This window comes from Copidosoma floridanum, unplaced genomic scaffold, assembly GCF_036245765.1.
Source record: "Copidosoma floridanum isolate Cflo_tuat_1 unplaced genomic scaffold, Cflo_Japanese_pri ptg000001l, whole genome shotgun sequence".
In the NCBI taxonomy this organism is placed as follows: Eukaryota; Metazoa; Arthropoda; class Insecta; order Hymenoptera; family Encyrtidae; genus Copidosoma; species Copidosoma floridanum.
In genome coordinates, this window is record NW_028321878.1 from 19,580,685 (window position 1) to 19,605,089 (window position 24,405).

The window sequence follows — 24,405 nt, forward strand, 5'->3', positions numbered from 1 at the left end:
TACAGCCTCAAGTAAATGAAATGAATATTTTTTCGCAATCAACCAAGATTGATAATAATGTTAATTTAATCCTGTCAAAATTATGGTGGTTCATCACACCTGTACGACCTATTTAAGTAACATTGGACTATCTTATCGAAAAGTATCAGGTGATCACCTAACTGATAACATATTACAAAATATTATCCGGTGAATCAACGTTTTCTTAACGCCATTGAAAAGCTCATAATTTCTTTTTTCAGTACCTAGTTTTATAATGAGAGTTAAAGTATAATTTGGAGCATATTGTATCAAATTTTGTCATGATTGAATCGCCTCCTATGAGAGACCACGTGAAACATAAATTTTTAAGTAGTTCGTTTTGTAAAAATGGCCTTTCAACATGATTTGAAATTTTGTGTGATGATTCAGTTTATATTCAAGTGTGATTCCTGCAAGTTTCATTCATACTCAAAGCATTTTGATTTTGTGATGGGCCACTTTGAATAATATAAATAAAACATAAATAAATACGGATGAATATATTAATTAAGCATTTATACTGAATTGGTACAGTCATATTTCACGATGCAGATGTGAGTGTATGCCTCACGACATGGTTGTAACGATTATGAGTGGTCAAATTATGATGTTTTTTAGTCGTTTGCTAAGTGGCAAGCCAGAGTATGAGTGTCTGACTCCACTTTTGCAATTCGGTGATCAAGCAAGCCTATATAAGGGGCTAACATGATTAGAGGTTCTCGTGAAAATGTTGACTCTCGTACTGATATTGCACCTCAATAGTGCACGATTTAATTAAGTATAACTGGCACGTATTCGCGCGGCCTGGGAGTACCTTTGCCAAGTTTACGAGGCTGCACACACGCCTCCCCAACAGTTCGTGAGTGTAAGGTAGAGTGGCTATCGGGACTTGGAACGCAACGGGAGAATCAAAGTATAAGCACTAATTCAGCCAAATAGTTATCCTACAGATAAGTGTAATTTTGTGTTAATATGCCGCATAGCACGCATAACGTTGTTCATACATTTTTGTACAAAAGTGTTGTTGAAGTATAATTATATTTTGCAATTTATAAGTTTCTTTTCAAGATCTCTTAGGATTCAACTACGTTTTTTATACTAAATGAAATTTTTTCTGTACAATAAACGATACGACTTGTATATTTGAGCCTTTGTTTGTGATTGTCTATAACGGTTTGCTATGTGATGCCTCGCATCTTTAAAACATGATTCCAGATCTCATTGCATCACGATTGTAAGATATGTTGTTATAAGCATTGCCTACTTGCTGTGATTTGAATTACGTGATTTCCAGCTTAATTGTCGTCCCTTTATTTTTTCATGCCACCGTTATAAATACTTTTACATCATCTTATAATGCTTGAATAATTAGATAAATAATAATTTACTTGTAAGTATGAATTTCCGAATCTTTTTTCATTTTTTCACTAAATTCATAAAACGTGATAGTTACAACATTTCAACCCTAAAAGTTATTTTTGACCGATAAAAGTCTGTTAAAAAGTTTCAAAGAATCCAAAATTTTCGAATACTACATTATTAATTTTTTTTTTTCAAAACCGTATGTACAAAAGTTTTGATCAGAAAGTTAAGAAATAACTGAGACAAAATTTAGTAAATAAACGTTGTACCATGCTTAGCTGCAGCACATGTTATAGGCTACTTTCTTACATGAACACAAATAATTTAAAAAAAGCTGGTTTCCTTGGGTTCTAGAGCGCCAATCTGTTCGGTACTTCTGAATATTTATCATCTGTTGCTTATTGTGTCGCTTGTTAATACCTACTTGATTCAATTGTTTATTTTTTTAAATTCTGATGGAGAATTTACTGCTTAAGAAAAATGACACAAATCATATCATTTAAACTTGTACGTTTCAAGTATTTCAATCATAGTACATGACTTACGCTTGTAAGGATTTCAATTAAATAACTGACATCAAAATTATTGGATCTCACTTATTAAAAGAAAAATATATTACAATAAATATGTTTCTAATGCCAAATTTTGGATTTTAATAACCTTTTTCATTACTATATAGTATTGTGAGTAAATATTTGACCTTATTGTTATGATATTGTCGTTGTTAAGTGAAAAAAAACACAATTATACAAATTTATTGGTATTTATAAAGTGTTTTATTTATTTCTCAAAACAACAATTAATAAATAAAGGTTGGTTACCTACTCTACTTAATACCTCTTTAGATTTAGTAAATAACTTTTAGGTTCAATTCTTAAACAAAAATTTCACATTCAGTAATCTCAACCAAATATTATGATGTATTATTTAACCTATACTGCCAAGCTAAAATACTGAAAAATAAAAGCAAAACTACAAAAAAAACTGTGAATCAAGAATAGGAACTAATTGTAAATTTTCATATCGTATTGGTAAAATATTTAATTATGTCATTCTCTTCATCATTATGCTCGCAACATTATAGATATAGACTTGATTCCACCACGATAAATGCAATTCATCTCGGGTATACATACCGGAAGATAGTTTTATAAACTCTCTTTACTGCATCTCAAGAATGCGGATCCCTACGGAAATTCGGCAATCACCCATAATACGTCTACTGCACCAATCTTCAAATCACTCGTGTTTCTCTCATACCGCAGGATCATTCACCTTAGTAGTCGTTATCGAAGCGACCAATTAAAACGTTGCATAAGAGCGCACAAATCGCGGGAAAAAATCTGAACCCACGCATGACAATCAAAAAAAATTTTTCACAAAATCAGCAGTGACCTAAGTATACATTAGAAACCACTTCTAGCTGGACTTACCACTATAACGTCACATGTGAAGAAATAACAACATGCACCCCTGTAGTTCACCAAAGCTTTGGACACTATTTGCGCGATGAAAGCACGTGATCAGTAATTGAGCGTATGGTCTGACACACATGAACACGGACACATAGACACTGATAAACACCCCCGAACGCATTCAACGTACTTCGTGCATGCAATACGCAGGGCAGAGGCGCTGGTGTGGACGCGTTGCGCGCGAGCTTCAGCAGCCGACTAAAAAGCTCCCCACCGTCGCCGATGCAGCTTACAGCTCAAAGCTTCGTCGCAGCCGCCACCGCGGCGCCTTCTTGCATGGTTGGCGAGCTTTTACTCTCCCTCCCTCCCTCTCTCTGTCTATTGTGGGATGCATATAATTGAAAGCTAAAACAAACACTTGTGTGTGCTCTGGAACTTGGCGAGCTTGCGGGACACGTGCTGTCGGCGCGTCTTTTGATTTTTTATGTGTCGAGCGCGACGCCAACTTGTTGAGGGAAAGAACTCGTTTATTACGTGCACGGATCAAGAGTTCAACGGTACCATAGCTCTAGCTGTCGTGTTATAAAAACTTTTTGGAATTTCCTCACTGAGAGGTTTTGTGATATTTAACTCTGAAAAATGGAATGACCATAACGTTAAGTGAAATCTCATCCCTCATTTTTCTATCAATTTGAATAAACTTTCTCATAAGATGGATTAACGTTTTAATGAACCAATTTCATTTGCAGATGAGGCTAACTTTTATAATAACCAGAGTTTGGGACTCAGAGTCCCCTGGTAAAAACGAAGTTCTCGCATGTATGTAGAAATTACATGTATACTGTAAAATACGCGGTTCATAAGTACATGCGAGTTCAATATATATTTTTTTTTCGTAGGCTACGGCAGTAAAATTTATGTCTTCCCTGTACATTTGTCATGTATAAAAGGCTGGGGACCTTTTTAAAATAAGTTTTAAGGTTATTGTTGGGTAAAAAACGAGAAATATATACTATATATTTATAATAATTTTGCAAATATGCTATAATTTTTCCACAAATTTTTCACTTAGACTTAATAGAAAAATATTAAAAATATTAAAATTTGAGGTTATGTCTTCACATAACTCAACACCTCTCTTTTTGTGTGCCACGATGTTTTTTCCACTGTAGGAAGCCTGTACTACTTGTTATTTTTTCTATGTATTGCTTCCTTTAAAATATATGGCATATTTTTAATATTTGAAGGTTATGTGCATATATAATTATGGAAAATCGTTTCTGCATTATTAGTATCCTGCACTAAACGTAATAAGGTGGATGTCCCAGTACTCACTCACTTAAGCAGACGAAATGTCCCAATAGTCGGTCACTTTTTTTCTTTTATGGGCTTTCGTTATATTTTCAATTGGGTTTATACATTAACTTATATTGAAAGAGTAATTGCTTAGTGTCTGAATAGCTACCCCATTTATATATGTTTTGAAAATTTACAGTGAAAAAATCAGCCAGACGACCGACTATTGGGACATGACCGAGTACTGGGACATCGACCTTATACCTTTTCCTACGATTTTCCCTCTTTGTTTCATGAAGGTACATCGAAAACATCAAAAATTGGAGTTATGTTTTTTCATAACTCAACGCCTCTGTTTTTTGTGCGTCATAATATTTTTATTCCCTTTAGAAAACCCGTAAAACTCGTTATTTTGGCTCTATATTGCTTACTTTTAAAGATAAGGCGTATTTTGTAGTATTTGGAGGTTACACCATATTATTAATACCCGTGTAATCAATACTGGCTATCTGCATCAATCTGCCATACATGCAAAAATTATTTGTTTATGTACTTTAATAAAACAATAGTATTAACTGGTATACATAGTATTAATATTGTTAATTTTATTAATTTTAATATTCAAAGTTGCCACCAATTACCTACTGGTTATATAATTGTAGCACCTCAGCTTAGATGGGTGTGAGAGTTGTGTGTATGCATGCCGATCAAAAAAGTGGTCCCATTTGTTTAAATAACATCCGTTTGCAAAAATTGTTTTTGCATTTGATACGCAATCTAATTCTCTTCAATTTTTTTTTTTTAGCCAGCGAAAATGGGAGTGCACGCTTTTTTCTCACACTTTCTGGCTGGTGGATCCCTTCACTGGCTGGCTCTCTATCTCTCTTTCACTATGTTCCTACACTTGCTGCTACTGCTCTGTCTTTCTGTCTTCCCCCTCCCTACAAGTGCACGTTTTTTCCTTACGCTTTCTGGCTGATGGGTCCCCGTTCCCAACCGTCCTTATACATATAAAATACACGAGGTTTATATATCCCATCGTAACCCGCAATAAAGAACTTCGTTCTAATACGTAGTTAGTGGCAGAAGTGAAAACGTGTAGTAAAAAAAGCACAGAACAAATTTATTATGAAACTGGCTGCAACTTTATGTATACTGTTTTATTTTTGTGAAATATGAAAAACCCTACCACACAAAATCCATATTACAAAAACTTTCTTAGAAAATCCGTTAACTTTCTCATGTACTTTGTTAAATAGCCCATGTTTTTACTCTTTAGAAAACTATTCCTCGCCAATCTCGACTTTATGTTTCTGGATATTGATAAAATTCAGCTTCATTATAAAGCAACTGAATGTCTTTCACTTAAATCCTGGATGAATAATTTTTGGAGTTGACATGTAAATAGGTAGAGAGAAAATGCTAAAAAGGTTTAGTGCTGTAGTCAAGAGATTCTTTTTCTCTAATAGATGAATGAAAATTTTTTTTATCCATTCACCAAGGTAACAAGTTAATGACTTCTGATATCAGAGTCAAGCTGAGTTGAATAATGCATTTAAGGAGTTAATAAATCATTTTGTACCGAAATGGCTGCAAAAAAATGGTTGCTCAGTTTTCAGTATATACCAACTACCTCTGAGGGAAAAAAAACGTGTGGGACTCGGAGTACGGAGGTTCTAGTAATGTTTAAAGAATTATGGAATAGCACCAGTGCTACACTACTTAATGAATAAGTTATTACTTTATTAACTATGTTTCTATTTGATATCTCATTTTTTAAATAAATTTTAATAAATAAAATCATGTTTTCAGTGTTATTCCGCTGCTTATACACATTTCTTAACAACTATTGAGATAATTATATTATAGAAATGTTAGTAACTGACGTAGGAGTAAAGCTTACCGACTACAAAAAAAGTCTAGTAATCAAAAAATCTTCGGTTGCTACGGACTTTGCAACTGGACAAGGAGAGCAAATTGCGTGAATCTAAGCTGCTAGGGCTAAGTTGGATTCTGGAGCATGGTCTATGGACGAATTTCTGGATAATCGTTCTGGCTTTAAAAAACAAGTTGATGACGGTATGTTATAAGGCATTTGGGGGATAAAAGTATAATAAATAAATTCAGTGAATTAAATAAAAAGGATTCCACGATTCGACACAGCTGTATATCATAAAATTATCAGTAAAGTAAGTTGGTCAAAAGTAATAAAGTAACGATGATGATATTGTGATTTGAGGGTACCGTTTGCGTAAAGAAATTTGTTTTTCTTCGTTTAGTGATGGCTTCATAATATAAACTATAAAACTTCTTTCATATATTTAATGACAATTTATTAATATTTGTAAGATTTGAATATTTATTTTATTTTTTCAACAATTGAAGTTGAAGAGAAAGTGTAAAATTTTTTAGAGTAATAAATGTAGCATCTAAGAGTACGCGTGCGATACTTTTAGGTATACAAAAATACAAGTTTCAATACGATCTTAGCCTGTTCGTATATACAAATGCATGGATGTGTCGACTAGTTTATTATTCAAATAATTTATTAATGCATACAAAATAAATCGAATCTCAGTAAATAAGAATCAAAAATATGTCATTAGATTTACTAAGGTGATTGTATCACTGAAAATATCTGAGCCCGAAAATCAATACATCCGATGCCTTTTAATTTGTTTTTACTGATACCTTAAAAACGTATTGTAAAGCTAACACTAGATATTATTCCTGAAGAAGAACTAGTAATCGATGATAAACCTAATGCAATATCGTGTACGGATTCGTCACTCGAAAGAGTGAATATTTTAAATGCACTCATAATAATTTTTAAGGGAGAAGAAAATAAAGGAGCAACTGAAAATATATTTTTGTATAAAATTCTGCAGTCACGCTACGGAAACGTAAGTTTTAAGAGACATTTTTTTTTTTTAATTAATATTTTTATAAAGATTTTAAAAATACGTTATTGTAATTTTGTGTTATAGTAATAAGACGGGAATCATATCAAAAAAAATTTTGTACTTTTTTTGGCTTGCATTCTTGGAGAGAAAGTTTAGTTTCAGCAAAAATTTTTCCTAAATTTTGATCGAAATATGATACATGATATCAAAACTGAGGAAATGTCATTGAAAAAATGGTAACCTTTCTCTATTTAACTCTCTCTTTCTCTCACTTTCCCTTTTTTTTTTTTATAGGAGAAACACCGAGATTTTCATAGAAAATAAGGCATAAACAGACTAATAATTAAGGGCTTGGAATATCTTTTTTATCCTTGGAATAAAAAAAGAAAGTTCAAGTTTCGTACCGGAGAAAGGTTCTTGTAATGGCTATTAAAGGTCGAAAATTATTTTTTTACCATTTATAGGTTTTATAAATTGTAATTTTCTTTTCTGAATAACGAAAGGAAAACATGATATTTAAGAATATTTTTTTCACGTTTGATTTGTTATTAGTATTTCAATTGAAGCACAAGAAGTGTAGCTATTTTTAAATATGATTAATATTATTTACGCTACAAACCATCAAGGAACAATAATAATTGCCGATCTTAATCGAAAAGTAATAATAGTCTCAATCGGAGGACTCGCGGCTCCTGTTACTTATCATTTGAACCCAACGAGTGTTGTTGATCTTTTTTAAAAAGTAACGAGTTTTGCTAGTCTTTCTCAGAAACCTGTGTATATGGATAGTCTTAGTAAAAAAATAGCAGTGAATACTAGTATTCGTCAAAACTCAACGATTGTTGATAGGTTTAATCAAAAGTCTTTTTTATCACCAGTTTTCTTTGAGATTTTTTAAAACCTTTTTTTCTTTGAAATCATAGTTATGTACTTACCACAAGTTCTTGCATGGCATGTAAAATTATGTTTTTTTGCTCCATTGAAAATTATTCCGAGATAGTTCGTTGTTTAACTTGTATGGATACGCTTAACTGGGGGAAAACTGAAGGTAGACAAGTGGCTAAATTCAACGCAGTTTTTGCATATGGGTGATTCCACCGTAACTGGCTCAAATCGTGTCCAGATCTCGTACGAAGTTTTAAAGCTAAAATTAATTATGCTTACAGTACCCAGACATGTTACATGTTATAAATTCTCGATTATTTACAAATGTAATTGATTTCTTGTTCCTTTTACAAAGAAAATTTGCAAAAATCACCTAAAAATGTCAGTTCTGACTCCTGTCCAAAACTCAACTTTTCAAACAAAAGACTCTCGCATAAGGTAAAGTACCCTCTATTCGGACACATAATTTTAGGTAATCCACTATTTCTAAATTCACAAAGAAATTAGCTGTTTTTGCGAAAAAGACGGTTGATATATAGATAGTAAAGTAATTTTTCTGTCACTTAAAAAAAAAAAAAGTTCTTTGTGACCGTGTGATCATTGTTTAAAATAATTATAAAGATTTAGTCTCAAAACCCCTATATTCGGACAATGCATTTCTAAATAGTCCGAATATAGGTCCTGTTACGACGTAGGGACCATAATCCGGACAGTCGTGAACATTGAGAAAATGAGGTTATGGCAGATCTTTATATACAGTTATATTTTACTTTAATGGCTTTAATTTGTTAAACAAATGCAAAAAACAAATTATTATTGTATTTTACTACATAGTATAACCATTTCTTTGCACTTGTAAGCAAGTGAATTGTTGGATTATGTGTGTCCGAATATGGGGTACAGTTTGAACCGTAGTATCTAATTTCCGGACAGCAGCCAAACACAAAAAACCTAGATTTGCAAAAAAAAAACATTTCTTTTAATGAATTATCAAATTAATTCGACGTATGTTGTAACTATTCTAAATCAATTCGATACTGTAGATTACAAATAAATTTTTTCATTCAGAAATTGTAAAAAAATTATGTAATTATCGTTGTTGTCCGGATATAGGTCCGAACAACACTTTTGTCCGAATACAGGGTACTTTACCTTACCAAAATAAAGCTTTTTCCAGAATTTTTGTACCTATATTATAAACTTTAGATATCATAGATTGTATTTATACTGAATTTACCCATGCTTTTAGCAAATAATTAAGAACGTATAATGCATTATTTTCGTCCCTCGATTTACATGAACACTAGGATCAGCATAGGAATAGCTTTGAAAAACGCTTAATTTAGTTGATTGGTGAGTGAATCATTTCTCGTTTTTCGTGTGTACAAATACTTTGGTCGATTCCGACCTTCTCCTAAAGCACCCACTAGGTTTACTTGAACAGGTACGTAAACTGTACTTTTTTATACTATTTGGTGATGACAGATACTGTATAAGCGGAAAAGTCTCAGTGTGTCTCGTTCGCGGACAATCCGAGAGCTTTAAAGCTCAAAATGTCAGTTCCCACCCTGTCAGTTCTGACCCCCTGAAATTGATAATCAATTGTAGTTAAGTTTTTCTAAATTTTTAGGTCATTAGAAATTCAACTTCTCATCATTAAATATTTATTATTTACATAGTTTCAAGACTTTTTCTTTATGTGGCTCGGTAACAGTGTTCAAAGAAGAACCAAAAAATCAGGATGATGATACATTGAAAAATTTAAATTAAATAGTCAGTGATTTGATTGCACTGAATTTGAGGTGGAGTAGCTGAGTACCCAAAGCCACTAAAATCGAAGCTGACTATATTTATTGAGTAACATTGTTTTACCAAATATCTAAAACTGTACTTTTAAGTCAAATAACTATAATTTAGTATAGGAACAAATTAATAGTTGATAAAAAATAATGTGTTTGAATGATGTTTAAATATTTGAATGTTAAAATACTAATTATATTAATATGAAACGTTAACTATTACTAGAATTAAGATTAAAAACAATTTTTTTTATAAGTTATTTGTAAAAAAAAATTTGTATTTGTGATAGTATAAATTTAATATTTCGTATGTAGTTACAGTCTTTATATTTTAATTTGAAACTATGGAACATTAAGTTTCAATTGTAAAAAAAACTAATAAGCCATTGAAAAAATATTTTTTTAGTATCAACATGTTAAATTGTATCCATACAAATTTTTTTTGAGACTTTTACAGTTAAAAAACGAATTATAAGTTTTTTTTAAAAAAAGGCCAGTTTCGACCCCTACGTAAAATCATAAAAGCTGAGTAAGTTTTGACACTAATAGTTTGTAGCGAATTCATTGTAGATAATTGTTTTTTATGTACTGACAAGCAATAATCAGCCATCGAATGTTTATAAAGTTCAATTCGAAAAACCAAAAATTTTAAACTGAATCTGAGATAGTTACAGTGGAATTACCCATATGAGAAACGACTGATATGAGAGAGTATGTTACTGTTAATTACCACAATTGGTTGAAAGTCAGTATTTTTCGGTGCAGGGTGTTGACGACGTTCATACATCTCACTGGACGAAGGGAAGAAAACTTCAGAACTCAATCATTATCGCCCTTGGCATTACCTTTAGCGTCAATCGTACGTATTTTGAACAAGATATTATTTTATCATTCTTTGCGATTTATAGTGTTAATTGTATCTTATAGCCAAAAATGTTGAATACAGAAAAGTAATATTTTTTTAAAGTTCATGAGTTTTGTATTGACTTTGTAATTAATAATGTAAAACCAGTAAGTTAGATACGGGAAAACAATAATGTTGTGATTCATGAGCAATTTTTAAAATTTATAGAACATTCACGTTACCTTCGGGACAAAAATGTTGTTGTGAAAATTTTGTTTTTACCAAAATTTTTTCACAAAAAAAACCATAAATCTCAAGGGTTCTTACTTTTTTTGTTGTGGCAAAACTTTGAGGAACTTCTGAGATTCAGTTGAGTCAAAAGAAGTGAGCATAATGTAAAAATACAAAGTGTGGCGTTGCGTATCCATTTTGATTGACCAATCAGGAACGCTTCCATTACGCCACCATGTCTGTCTGCGAATTTCAAAAGCTTTAAAAATATAAAGCATATTAACATCAAGAAACTTGTGAAACAATATATATCGGTTATTTCAATATTTTCATTCCAATTGCATCAGTGACCAAACGTATAATTCGTGAATATTTACACAGAAAAAAATGTTGATAGATAATCATTCATCAATTGACGTACATGTATATTCATACGTATGTCTCTATCTGTATATATGTCTCACTTTGAGATGGATGCGGGGGAGAGGTTTTAGTTTCAACTTTGGCCACTTCGTTTCATTGTATAGGCTCTTCAACGCTGTAGTAGTCACATCTTCCTCAAATATAGCGTCGTGATGAAAGGCGCAGAACGGCACGAAAATGAGACCTCGGAACGCCACACCTTGCATTTTTACATCGTGAAAGTGAGTATATGACACCCCACTTTTTTAAAGTCACTAGTCATTATCTCTAAATGGCATGAATAATTTGTTTAGCAAGTTCGTTTAGTCATGTTAAATTTTGATTTTTTTCCTTTATGTAACTTCCACCTGTAAAGTTTTAGTACTTACTTTCCTATATTATTAATTTTGACGTACCAGTAACATCATTAATTGTTTGATTATTTAACTGTTTCAATTTTTTAATTGATAAACGCATAACTTTTTTCACAAATGCAATCTTTACTCTCAATTTACTTGTTGTATCACATAGTAATGCACTAAACACTAGTTGCATCAATTTGAATGAGAGCGCCAAGCCAAAACGGTGTCCAATAAGTTCCACCGGAATCCGCTAGGATTTTTTAGTCGAAAATTAAACGTTTCACTAGTGAAGTGTTCAAGTAGTTAGAATAATAAGAAGAAGAATTGAAGAGATCGGTATACTTACCTCGCGTTGGGGATACCGCGATCACGAAGATGGTTCCCCCAGGGTGAGGCTCCGTCCTTGCACTATGATTGGGCTGACCCTTGCGACTATTCCTATTGTGGATATCTCGGGCGCACTATTTTTGGTAGCTGGGACTGCGCTCACGCAATCCCGATAAAATAATTCAAACATATTATTTTTTATTGGGATTGGAACTTATAGTAGGTTAACAGACAGTGAGACAGATAGTCTCCATTCACAGCACATATCAGTGGCGGTCAATTTGAAATTCTAAATAACGTTTCACATCACATCACCCTACAAGGAGATTCTATAACCAAGCTATCCCTGCATTGCGCAAGTCCACAGGGGCAGCGCAATTTAAGAAGAAGCTACAGAAGCACCCAAGCACCACCACTCGGGCGTACATGCAGGCATACCTGTTCGAGGACAAAAAAGGCTTAGAAAACTTTGCGCTATGCTTGTTGCCATTCATCATGAACATTATTGTTAAGTTATTCGTAAGAACATTTTTTCTATTACTCTTCATTAATTATAATACCATACTGTTAAAAAAAACTAATGACAAGTTTCTCCATCAAAATAAAGATAGCTCGTATAGTTTATTTTTTTGTGGCCAAAATATAGGTTACGTTGTCACTTGTTCTCTTAGTGCCGAAGATAACTGCTCTTTCTAAATGGTTTCAACAAATTAATTATTCGATTTCAAAAGTTAAAGAACTTATTGGTATCAGTACTATACAATTATTCATACGTATTCATACTTCATTCATTCTAGCTTTTTTACATGAGTTTTTTTTTTTACCAGGAATTCAGAAGGATAAGCTTGTGAACTTTCGAAGAGTCTGCAAGGTTAATAGTATTATTTATACCCAGAAGGTTCTGTCAAGAATTTTATTATATACACAATACTCATTTAATTTGTGTAACTCAAAAGTAAGAATGACTCATAATCTCAATGCATGGCTTTTTCGTTAATTCATACTTTTTTCATACATAATGTTGCAAGACAGATGGCTCTAAGTTGTGGGCATAAGAAAAAAGTTTCAAAGTATTTTTATGAAGAATACAGTTACAAAATGCAAGAATATCGAAAAAAGTTGCCTTAATGAAATTGTTATGGCCAGTATTATGGAATTTGAAGGAAGTGATTTTAACTTAGGTTACCAAAGCATGACACAGCGAATAAAAAACTATAACGGTATTACACTTAGCCAAAAAAATAGTACTGAAGTTGTTAACAGAACTTGATCTAACTAGTGTTGAATCAAGATTGAAGTACAAACTGAAAAGAAGAGTATAGTGCTCCTGGACCTTACTACTTATGGCATGCTGACGATAACGCTCAAGAGATACGGGTTTGTAACTTATGAAATCATCAATAGTTTTTTAAAGTAGGTGTTACTTTAAAAGTTGGTACTACAAAAAATGATTCCAAAGTAAAAGGCGATTACTACTGTGATCTCATTGAAATATTAAATTACTTATGTTCTATTAGTAGAACTGATCACAGAAGAGGAGTTATAACTATGAAAAACGCTCAGATAGCTTCATGGTATGAACACAACGATGAAAACGCTGGTGTCCACAGTTTTTCGAAAAAAAAGAGAACTAGTAACCAAAGGATTGAGGCCTATTGATGTCGTTGGAGAAAACGTATGAGAAATTTTCACATAAACTCATTTCGAGAAATGTAGTCTCAGGGTCTACTGCAAGTTGATAATATTATTATTATCTAGTACTTGCGCTTTTGTTTTGGTAGAATAATAAAAAGAAATTTGATGCCTAACAAAACAGCTTGGAATGCACATATGATTTAGAAGCGGAGCATTCGTCTAATCGTAAATGCTTAATCGAACGAATTGTACTATCATCTTGTACATTTTAATGATCAGGACTGTAAGAAATTAGTTAATTTATACCACATACAACGAATTAAAAATTAGTTTACGACAAAACCAATCCTTTTCCGTAAAGATATTAAACAGCTAGTGGAATAATTTTTTTCTTGTCATCCCCAAATATCTTCTCCAGAAGAAGAATTTGATTTGTACATAAAAATTGTAAGTAATAGGAGAGAACTCATAACATGATGTAATAATTTCTTAAAATGTAACAATTAATTGTGATGTTTACCCTGTTTTATTACAGAAAACATACATTGCAAGCCTTTTGATGACGCAGAAAAGACTTCTTCTGATTTGGCATGTTTTTATTTTTTGAAAACAAAATCTTTTTGTAATGGTTCACCTTGGAAAAATGCTTGTAACTTATAAAATAATTAGATTCTTATTTTACGTATACATATTTAATTGCTAGTACAAAAATAACGAGATGTTTATAATTAAAAATTAATGTTTATAAGTATAAAATATCGTTACATTGTAACAAGTATACATTTTTTTTTACATCAATAAGTTAAGTGACAAATAAACATTTTCTTGTGGAACAACCTTCGTAAAGAATTTTTTAAATAAGTCCCACAGATATATCAGCTAGTTCCTTTTTACTAGCTTGTACTATAGTTTATTTTTTCAAATAGATGTAGGGTACATCTACATCAAATCTGGAAAACATTTTTTAAAATTTGACTTCAAATGTTGACTTTTAAAAAAACTAGTTATCTTAGCATAACATTTAAAAAGTAACTTCATACTCAAAATTACAAATATAGTACCGTACTATAAAGCTTTGGTTTGTATTTTAAAAACTTATTAAAGTCACAAATAGAATAAGGATATTTAAATAGCTTTCATTCTAGATTTATTAATAAAGTATTTTTAATTGCTTTAAGTATTTTTGATATCGATGGTCTTGCAGTAAGTGTATAAGAAAACGTCTGTTTGACAATACTTTGCAAAAAAAAGGTACACAAGACACATTCGGAATGTTTTTTTGCTTTAAATAGAATTTAACACAAGACAATACGCCATTCAAGCAACTGACATCCCAAACACGAGAGTAGCTAAATAGTTTCACAAAGAGACAACCAAGTGAGCAAAAATCACAATCAGTTGTGGCTAGTTGGCATTGCAGCAATAACTCAGGTGGCATATATATGTATGTACCACATGCATTGGCCTTATATACTGTTACCAAATTAGTATTCTTAATGTATCTTTTGCTAATACCAAAATCCTATAATTTTACATCATAATTTTTATTTACAAGTATTTTTGACGGTTTTATGTCACGATGTATAATTGTATTACCTTGCAAATAAAGGTCCCCAATGGCAGTGCTGTTTTGTTTTACTATGATAAGCTTATTGTTTTAAATCATCAGGTAAGTTTTGGAATAATATTAGAATTAAAAATATTCTTATACAAATTATTCTATAAATAATAATCCAATGACATGAAAAACTGTTTGAGATTACTATCAGTGGCTATAACGTTTATAATGTGTACAGATGTCTGATTCTGCTAAAGAATTTAATATCTATTAATGACAGACGATCTTTGTGGCGTTTTTAGATAACTTTCATAGCTACATCTGATCCATAAAAACTACCTTCATACATATACAACGCCTTGTGCGCCTTTCCCTAGAGCAAGCCCAGTTATTTTTATCTTGCTTTCTTTAAGTATGGGAATAGTTAGTCCCAGTTATGCAAATTCATTTATATATCAGATAACCTGATTATAAATTTTGTACGTCAAGGCTTACGGTAGTTTTGGTGATCTAAATCGACTTTCTATTTCTATTAGTAATCTCTTTAAATCGAAGTGTGACACTTGAAGCCAAACAGTCATCATTTTGTAGTTTATTTATGTTTTTTTTCCTGCAGTAAAACTGATGCTTCGACTTTTACTGTGATGACTTAGTTGTGTTTTGCTGATAATTCTCTCATTTTCATTACTAAACTTTAATCTGGGGGAGCCTTATTTTTCGTACAGTTCTAATTTTTATCCTATTACGTTACTTTTACTGGGCATTTGACTGACAGGATCTCTACGACCTTATTCCCTTATTAAGCTTGAAGTTTGACTGTTACTAAAATGTATATGTTTAGGCACTGTAAATGGTGGATTTGCACTTTCCTCTAAATACTGCCTTACAGCAGTTGACAGTAGTGTGTCAGCTGATTAAATATCAGTCAGTCGAATCTCTGATGTATACAAATACATAATAAGTTTATTACTTGGATTCCTAAGCTTGTTTGAAGATACATACTTCTTAAAGTTACAAATTTTTTTAGTATTATCCATGAAAACTATAAAAAAGTCTCCTTTTTTTGTTACAATTCAAATCTTAGCATCACGACAGTACTCATAACTGTCTTCATTTTCAAATGTAAAAACAAAAAGTAATTTTAAATGCTCGACTTAAAACAACTCTGCTCCATTAAGTTCCAACTTTCTTGTTTTGCCGATCGGCTCTGACATCGTAAAATATTTTGATAAGAGACTACATTTATGTATTTACTAGACTTTAATCATTATTTTTCGGTATTCTTTATTAGATGCAGAAGTGGAATTTTTCATTGTGGTGTGCTTCAATACACCTTTTTTTTTTACTTTATTGTTATTTTTCTTCTTTTCATTCTTGCCATATTTTGCGTTTATTCTTGCCAGCATTGAGTAAAACAATTAAGGCTTTTTAACTTCAAGTTTACATTCTACAGCACTAATTATTTTATTGAGTAAAATTTCAGATACTTATTACGATTATTTAACAACAATACATCTCATTACATACTGGACACATCGGCTTTATAGTCATTTACTTTCTCATTAAGATAAATGTATGATTCATCAGTTTGTTGGACAAACTGCTTGCCATTTTCTGAGTAAAACAATTTTTCCTTTAGAAAGTTATCTTCAAGGGTTTTAACTTATTCTATTCTCTGTTAACTTTAAGCTAACAATCTTATCCTTGCACGTAATTTTTATTGTTTTACTAGACATGTTCAGACGAATTCCTGGTAAAAATAAAATTTATGAAAAAAGCTAGAATTAATGTAATTACATTGTATAGTACTGATAACAATAAGTCTATTACCTTTTGAAATCAAATAAACAATTTTGTAAGAACCACTTAAAAAGAGCAATTATCTCTGGCACTAAGAGAACAAGTGGCAACACAACCTATATTTTAGCGACGAAGAAAAAAAAAACAATGTATGAGCTGTCTTTTTATTTCGTCAAAGAAACTTATCGATTGTTTTTTTTTATAGTTTCATATTAAATTTGATCATGAGTGATAAAAAAATTGTACTTACGAATCAGTTAACAACAATGTTTACAACAAATAGTGACAAATTTAGCGTAAAGTATTTTGGGCCTCTTTTATCCTCGAACAGGCGTGCATACGTATACATGCAAGTGGTGGCTCATAGACGCTTCCATAAGAGGCCCTAGTAAAACTGAAGTACAGAACTGTACATCTATATACATTAGAAAATGGTAGAAGATGCTAAAAATCGTGGAACCAATCAGCACTGCGTTACCTTATCTGCCGCACTGTCCCTCAACCGACTGTATCAGAACTCAGTTATCAGCGCCACGTAAAGTCTGATTTTGTAAGCTGGGAGAGTAGGCTCCTACTAAAAGTAAAAAGTGTAAATTACACTATGGTATCATTTTTGCCTTAGTTTTTTAATTAAAATAAAGTAGCATTTATTCAAATAATTTTCATCAAAAAGTGCTCAATGATAAGTGATGAACAAAAAAAATCTGTAAGGTCTCTCAGAAAATCTTAGATTTTTTTCTGTGTAAAGGATTGTAGTTTTAGGCCTACAAATAATTGTTTTATGGAAACATACATCTACTTAAGATCTGCAGGGTTAAATATAATTAATCAAACAAATTATTATTTTACCTTATTTATTACTAGTACTAATTAAAGTTAACATTTTTTATAAAAAGAAAAAAGTCTTTTGATGCTTGTCACATCAATCAATAAATGGACGCTCAGCTTATGGATAATTACATTTAAAAATACAATCATTAATCAATGATCACTGCAACATTAATGCCCAATTATTAGATTAACCTTATACACACCTTGATTAAAAAGATATTTTACTTTGTTTTAATAGCAGGCTGCGCGCCGTTAGACCAATTCAGATGAAGGTACTCCTTAACAGTAGCGTCGAACAATCAAATCGCGTCTGTAACAATGTAAGCAATGAGATTACTTTAAGAGGGTTATGAACGTCGACACACGCATGTCACTCATTTACCTTACTCATGTCTGACCACATAAATCTTCCTATTCAAGGTGACACGATAGCAATCACGACATGTATGTCACTTGGTAGCCCTTATAACTTTATCTATGTTTCACTTCTCGGAATCAGGTACAAATTACACGAGCCGACAATTAAGTCTAGTTGCGTGGATATATTTTTGAACAGTGGACACCACGAGTGCATGTGAAGCTACGTATAAGCATAAGGCTTGGGTTGGTTAGACAACTTCAGAATCGAACAACGGAAACCATGACGATGTCTTATCTGCAACTTAATCGGTTTTCCAGAACCTGCCTCTGCTCGAACAACTCACCTCGTGCCATAACGACAGGCCCTCCTTTCTTAATTTCGTACCTTTCCTGAACTACGTCTACGCTTAAACCAGCACTGATGCCACCCATTTTTTCTGCTTCTTGCGCAGTCTACACACACACTATCAATCTAGCCAAAAACGCGCGCTCTTAACCGCACACCGCTCACACACACCTTTCTGCATCAATCTCGATCTAATTCGACTCTTTGTGTCACAACAATGATAGAAATTAATGATTTCATAAGTTTCTGGGTGATAACAAGTACATTTTCGTGAAAAATGCGTTCAGATTACACGAAAAAGTGTTGGCTTAGAAAACATTGTTCAAGGCACTAGGTATATTTTTGTTTTTATAATACGTGTGAATGTTAAAACAATGTAATCCAGTTATTCTAAATTGTCTTTCTTTCTTTTACTCTCCCCAAGGCAAATGACTTTGTACACATATTCTAAAAGGATCACGATTCAATTATTTCAAAAAGTTTTTACAGGAAGCATCCAATGGATGAGTGGGAAAGTCAATTGGTGATTGAAGATGAACTGATAATGGACAATTAATAATTTCTTGGATATCTAGGAACTTCATTGCTTCTGTGTGATCTTGTTGAAGTACAGTGTCGTGTCTTCTTTTCCTACAGTTTATAAGCAAACGTTTAGATTGTACAAATATAAAAAATCAGACGCATATTTTAATGTAAAAATTATACTTGCACACTTTGAAAAAATTTTTTTTTATAAACAAGCCTTATTATGCACACGTAATTTTTAATTTAATTTATAAAAGCATGATTTTCATCAGAGAGTGTTGATTTCTTTGACCTTAAGTAATTGTGGAAGAAACAACAAAAAAAGTAAAAAGATCTTTGATTAAAATGATTAATAACAATTTAAACTGCTACTTTCAATGGCTTACTTATGTCTAGCTAGTAAAATTAATGATATTTACTTGAACAAGCTTAATTGGTCATTTTAGTTTCTTCTATTACAAAGCATGCAATCGCAGATAACATTATCGAATACAGTGGTATTCAGTAAAAAAAAAGGAAATAACATTAGGCGCAGTTGCTAAGACTCTACCAATATCAAAGATTTTTTACTTTTTTTGTTGTTTCTTCCACAATTACTTTAAGTTAAAGAAATTAACACTCTCTGATAAAAATCATGCTTTTATAAATTGAAACAAAAATTATGTGTGCATAATAAGGCTTTTTTATGAAAAAAAAATTTTTTCCTGGTTCCAGTCAATTTAAAAAACCACTTTGTTGAAAAAAAGTTAAATGTGAAACTCTTCCTTCATAAACTTTGCTTTTGAACGTTAAGTATTAGTCCAGCTGGATTGACAGCAGTTACTATTTTCAAGGTCTGCCAGCTTTTATAATGAGAGTGCGGAACAATTTTACAGCACAAATTTTTTGGTCTTTTAATGGCTACTTCGGTGCAGTCAATTACTGCCCGAACGTTTTTAACATTTTAAAAAAAAAAAGGTATGTTCGTTAATACATTTTCCTTACTTGGACAATAAACAGCGCTCTTTTAACATTCACTTAAAATGTCAATCATATCTTTAAGCACTCTAATACATTTTCTTCTAGAATCTCTTCACTCAATGCTGGCAAGAATAAACGCAAAATATGGCAAGAATGAAAAGAAGAAAAATAACAATAAAGTAAAAAAAAAAGGTGTATTGAAGCACACCACAATGAAAAATTCCACTTCTGCATCTAATAAAGAATACCGAAAAATAATGATTGAAGTCTAGTAAATACATAAATGTAGTCTCTTATCAAAATATTTTACGATGTCAGAGCCGATCGGCAAAACAAGAAAGTTGGAACTTAATGGAGCAGAGTTGTTTTAAGTCGAGCATTTAAAATTACTTTTTGTTTTTACATTTGAAAATGAAGACAGTTATGAGTACTGTCGTGATGCTAAGATTTGAATTGTAACAAAAAAAGAAGACTTTTTTATAGTTTTCATGGATAATACTAAAAAAATTTGTAACTTTAAGAAGTATGTATCTTCAAACAAGCTTAGGAATCCAAGTAATAAACTTATTATGTATTTGTATACATCAGAGATTTGACTGACTGATATTTAATCAGCTGACACACTACTGTCAACTGCTGTAAGGCAGTATTTAGAGGAAAGTGCAAATCCACCATTTACAGTGCCTAAACATCGACATTTTAGTAACAGTCAAACTTCAAGCTAAAAAAGGGAATAAGGTCGTAGAGATCCTGTCAGTGAAATGCCCAGTAAAAGTAACGTAATAGGATAAAAATTAGAACTGTACGAAAAATAAGGCTCCCCCAGATTAAAGTTTAGTAATGAAAATGAGAGAATTATCAGCAAAACACAACTAAGTCATCACAGTAAAAGTCAAAGCATCAGTTTTACTGCAGGAAAAAAAACATAAATAAAGTACAAAATGATGACTGTTTGGCTTCAAGTGTCACACTTCGATTTAAAGAGATTACTAATAGAAAAAGAAAGTCGATTTAGATCACCAAAACTGCCGTAAGCCTTGACGTACAAAATTTATAATCAGGTTATCTGATATATGAATGAATTTGCATAACTGGGACTAACTATTCCCATACTTAAAGAAAGCAAGATAAAAATAACTGGGCCTGCTCTAGGGAAAGGCGCACAAGGCGTTGTATATGTATGAAGGTAGTTTTTATAGATCAGATGTAGCTATGAAAGTTATCCAAAAACGCCACAAAGATCGTCTGTCATTAAAAGATATTAAATTCTTTAACAGAATCAGACATCTGTACACATCATAAACGTAATAGCCACTGATAGTAATCTCACACAGTTTTTCAAGTTATTGGATTATTATTCATAGAATAATTTGTATAAGAATATTTTCGATTTTAATATTATTCCAAAGCTTACCTGATGATTCAAAACAATAAGCTTATCATAGTAGAACAAAAAAGCACTGCCATTGGGTACCTTTATTTGCAAGGTAATCCAATTATACATCGTGACATAAAACCGTCAAAATTACTTGTAAATAAAAATTATGATGTAAAATTATAGGATTTTGGCATCAGCAAAAGATACATTAAGAATACTTATCTGGTAACAGTATATGAGGACAATGCATGTGGTACATACATATATATGCCACCTGAGTTATTGCTGCCATGCCAACTAGCCACAAATGATTGTGATTTTTGCTCACTTGGTTGTCTCTTTGTGAAACTATTTAGCTACTCTCGTGTTTGGGATGTCAGTTGCTTCAATGGCGTATTGTTTTGTGTTGAAATCTATTTAAATCAGAAAAACATTTCGAATGTGTCTCGTGTACCTTTTTTTTGCAAAGTATTGTCAAACAGACTTTTTCTTATACTTTTACTGCAAGACCATCGATATCAAAAATACTCAAAGCAATTAAAAATACTTTATTAATAAATCTAGAAAGAAAGCTATTTAAATATCCTTATTTTAGTTGTGACTTTAATAAGTTTTGAAAATAGAAACCAAAGCTTTATAGTACGGTACTATATTTGAAATTTTGAGCATGAAGTAACTTTCTAAATGTTATGCTAAGATAACTAGTTTCTTTGAAAGTCAACATTTAAAGTCAAATTTTGAAAAAGGTTTTCCAGATTTGATGTAGATGTACCCTACATCTATTTGAAAAAATAAACTATAGTACAAGCTAGTAAAAAGGAACTAGCTGATATATCTGTGGGACTTATTTAAAAAATTCTTTACGAAGGTTGTTCCACCAGAAAATGTTTATTTGTCACTTAACTTATTGATTTAAAAAAAAATGTATACTTGTTACAATGTAACGATATTTTATACTAATAAACATTAATTTTTAATCATAAACATCTCGTTATTTTTGCACAAACAATTAAAAGTGTATACGTAAAATAAGATTCTAATTATTTTATAAGTTACAAGCATTTTTTCAAGGTGAACCATTACAACAAGATTTTGTTTTCAAAAAATAAAGACGTGCCAAATCAAAAGAAGTCTTATCTGCTTTATTAAAAGGCTTGCATTGTATGTTTTTTGTAATAAAAAAGGGTAAACGTCACAATTAATTGTTACATTTTAAGAAATTATTACATCATGTTATGCGTTCTCTCCTATTACTTACAATTTTTATGTTCAAATTGAATGCTTCTTCTGGAGAAGATATTTGGGGATGACAAGAAATAAATTATTTCACTAGCTGTTTAATATCTTTACGGAAAAGGATTGGTTTTGTCGTAAACTAATTTTTAATTAGTTGTATGTGGTATAAATAAACTGATTTCTTACAGTCCTGATCATTAAAATGTACAAGATGATGGTACAATTTGTTTGATTAACCATTTACGATTCGACGAATGCTCTGCGTCTAAATCGTATGTTCATTCCAAGCTGTTTTGTTAGGCATCAATTTTTTTTTTATTATTCTACCAAAACAAAAGCGCAAGTACTAGATATTAATAATATTATCAACTTACAGTAGACCCTGAGACTACATTTCTCGAAATGAGTTTATGTGAAAATTTCTCATACGTTTCTTTTAACGACATCAATAGGCATCAATCCTTTGGTTAGTAGTTCTCTTTTCTTTCGAAAAACTGTGGACACCAGCGTTTTTATCGTTGTGTTCATACCATGAAGCTATCTGAGCGTTTTTCATAATTATAACTCCTATTCTGTGATCAGTTCTACTAATAGAACATAAGTAATTTAATATTTCAATGAGATCACAGTAGTAATCACCTATTACTTTGGATTCATTTTTTGTAGTACCAACTTTCAGAAGTAACACCTACTTCAAAAAACTATTGATGATTCCATAAATTACAAACCCGTATCTCTTGAGCGTTACCGTCAGCATGCCATAAGTAGTAAGGTCCAGGAACACTATACTCTTCTTTTCAGTTTGTTCTTCAATCTTGATTCAACACTAGTTAAAACAAGTTCTGTTAACAACTTCAGTACTATTTTTTTGGCTAAGTGTAATACCGTTATAGTTTTTTATTCGCTATGTCATGCTTTGGTAACCTAAGTTAAAATCACTTCCTTCAAATTCCATAATACTGGCCATAACAATTTCATCAAGGCAACTTTTTTTGATATTCTTGCATTTTGTTACTGTATTCTTTATAAAAATACTTTAAAACTTTTTTCTTATGCCCTCAACTTAGAGCCATCTGTCTTGCAACATTATGTATGAAAAAAGTATGAATTAACGAAAAAGCCATGCATTGAGATTATAAGCCATTCTAACTTTTGAGTTCCACAAATTAAATGAGTATTGTGTATATAATAAAATTCTTGACAGAACCTTCTGGGTATAAATAATACTATTAACCTTGCAGACTCTTCGAAAGTTCACAAGCTTATCCTTCTGAATTCCTGGTAAAAAAAAAACTCATGTAAAAAGCTAGAATGAATGAAGTATGAATACATATGAATAATTGTATAGTACTGATACCAATAAGTCAATTAACTTTTGAGATCGAATTAATAATTTGTTGAAACCATTTAGAAAGAGCAGTTATCTTTGGCACTAAGAGAACAAGTGACAACGTAACCTATATTTTGGCCACAAAAAAATAAACTATACGAGCTATCTTTATTTTGATGGAGAAACTTGTCATTAGTTTTTTTTAACAGAATGGTATTATAATTAATGAAGAGTAATAGAAAAAATGTTCTTAGAAATTACTTACCAATAATGTTAATTATGAATGGCAACAAGCATAGCGCAAAGTTTTCTAAGCCTTTTTGTCCTCGAACAGGAATGCCTGCATGTACGCCCGAGTGGTGGTGCTTAGGTGCTTCTGTAGCTTCTTTTTTAATTGCGCTGCCCCTGTGTACTTGCGCAATGCAGGGATAGCTCGGTTATAGAATCTCCTTGTAGAGTAATGTGATGTGAAACGTTATTTAGAATTTCAAATTGACCGCCACTGATATGTGCTGTGAATGGAGACTATCTGTCTCACTGTCTGTTAACCTACTATAAGTTCTAATTCTAATAAAAAATAATATGTTTGAATTATTTTA

At 31.6% G+C, this 24,405-nt stretch overlaps 1 protein-coding gene and 1 non-coding gene across 2 annotated transcripts in view; one reads left to right on the plus strand and one right to left on the minus strand.

Annotated features, from left to right (window-relative positions):
- Positions 1 to 3,034, minus strand: part of Neto (Neuropilin and tolloid-like) — a 121,693-nt gene extending 118,659 nt beyond the window's left edge. The window contains exon 1 of the mRNA XM_089592236.1: positions 2,817 to 3,034. The gene's annotated coding sequence lies outside the window, so the exon portion shown is untranslated. The remainder of the gene's footprint in view (positions 1 to 2,816) is intronic.
- Positions 3,035 to 11,858: 8,824 nt separating this feature from the next.
- Positions 11,859 to 12,020, plus strand: LOC111643635 (U1 spliceosomal RNA). Its single transcript, XR_002759729.2, has one exon. It is a non-coding gene; the product is annotated as a U1 spliceosomal RNA (small nuclear RNA).
- Positions 12,021 to 24,405: the final 12,385 nt, after the last annotated feature.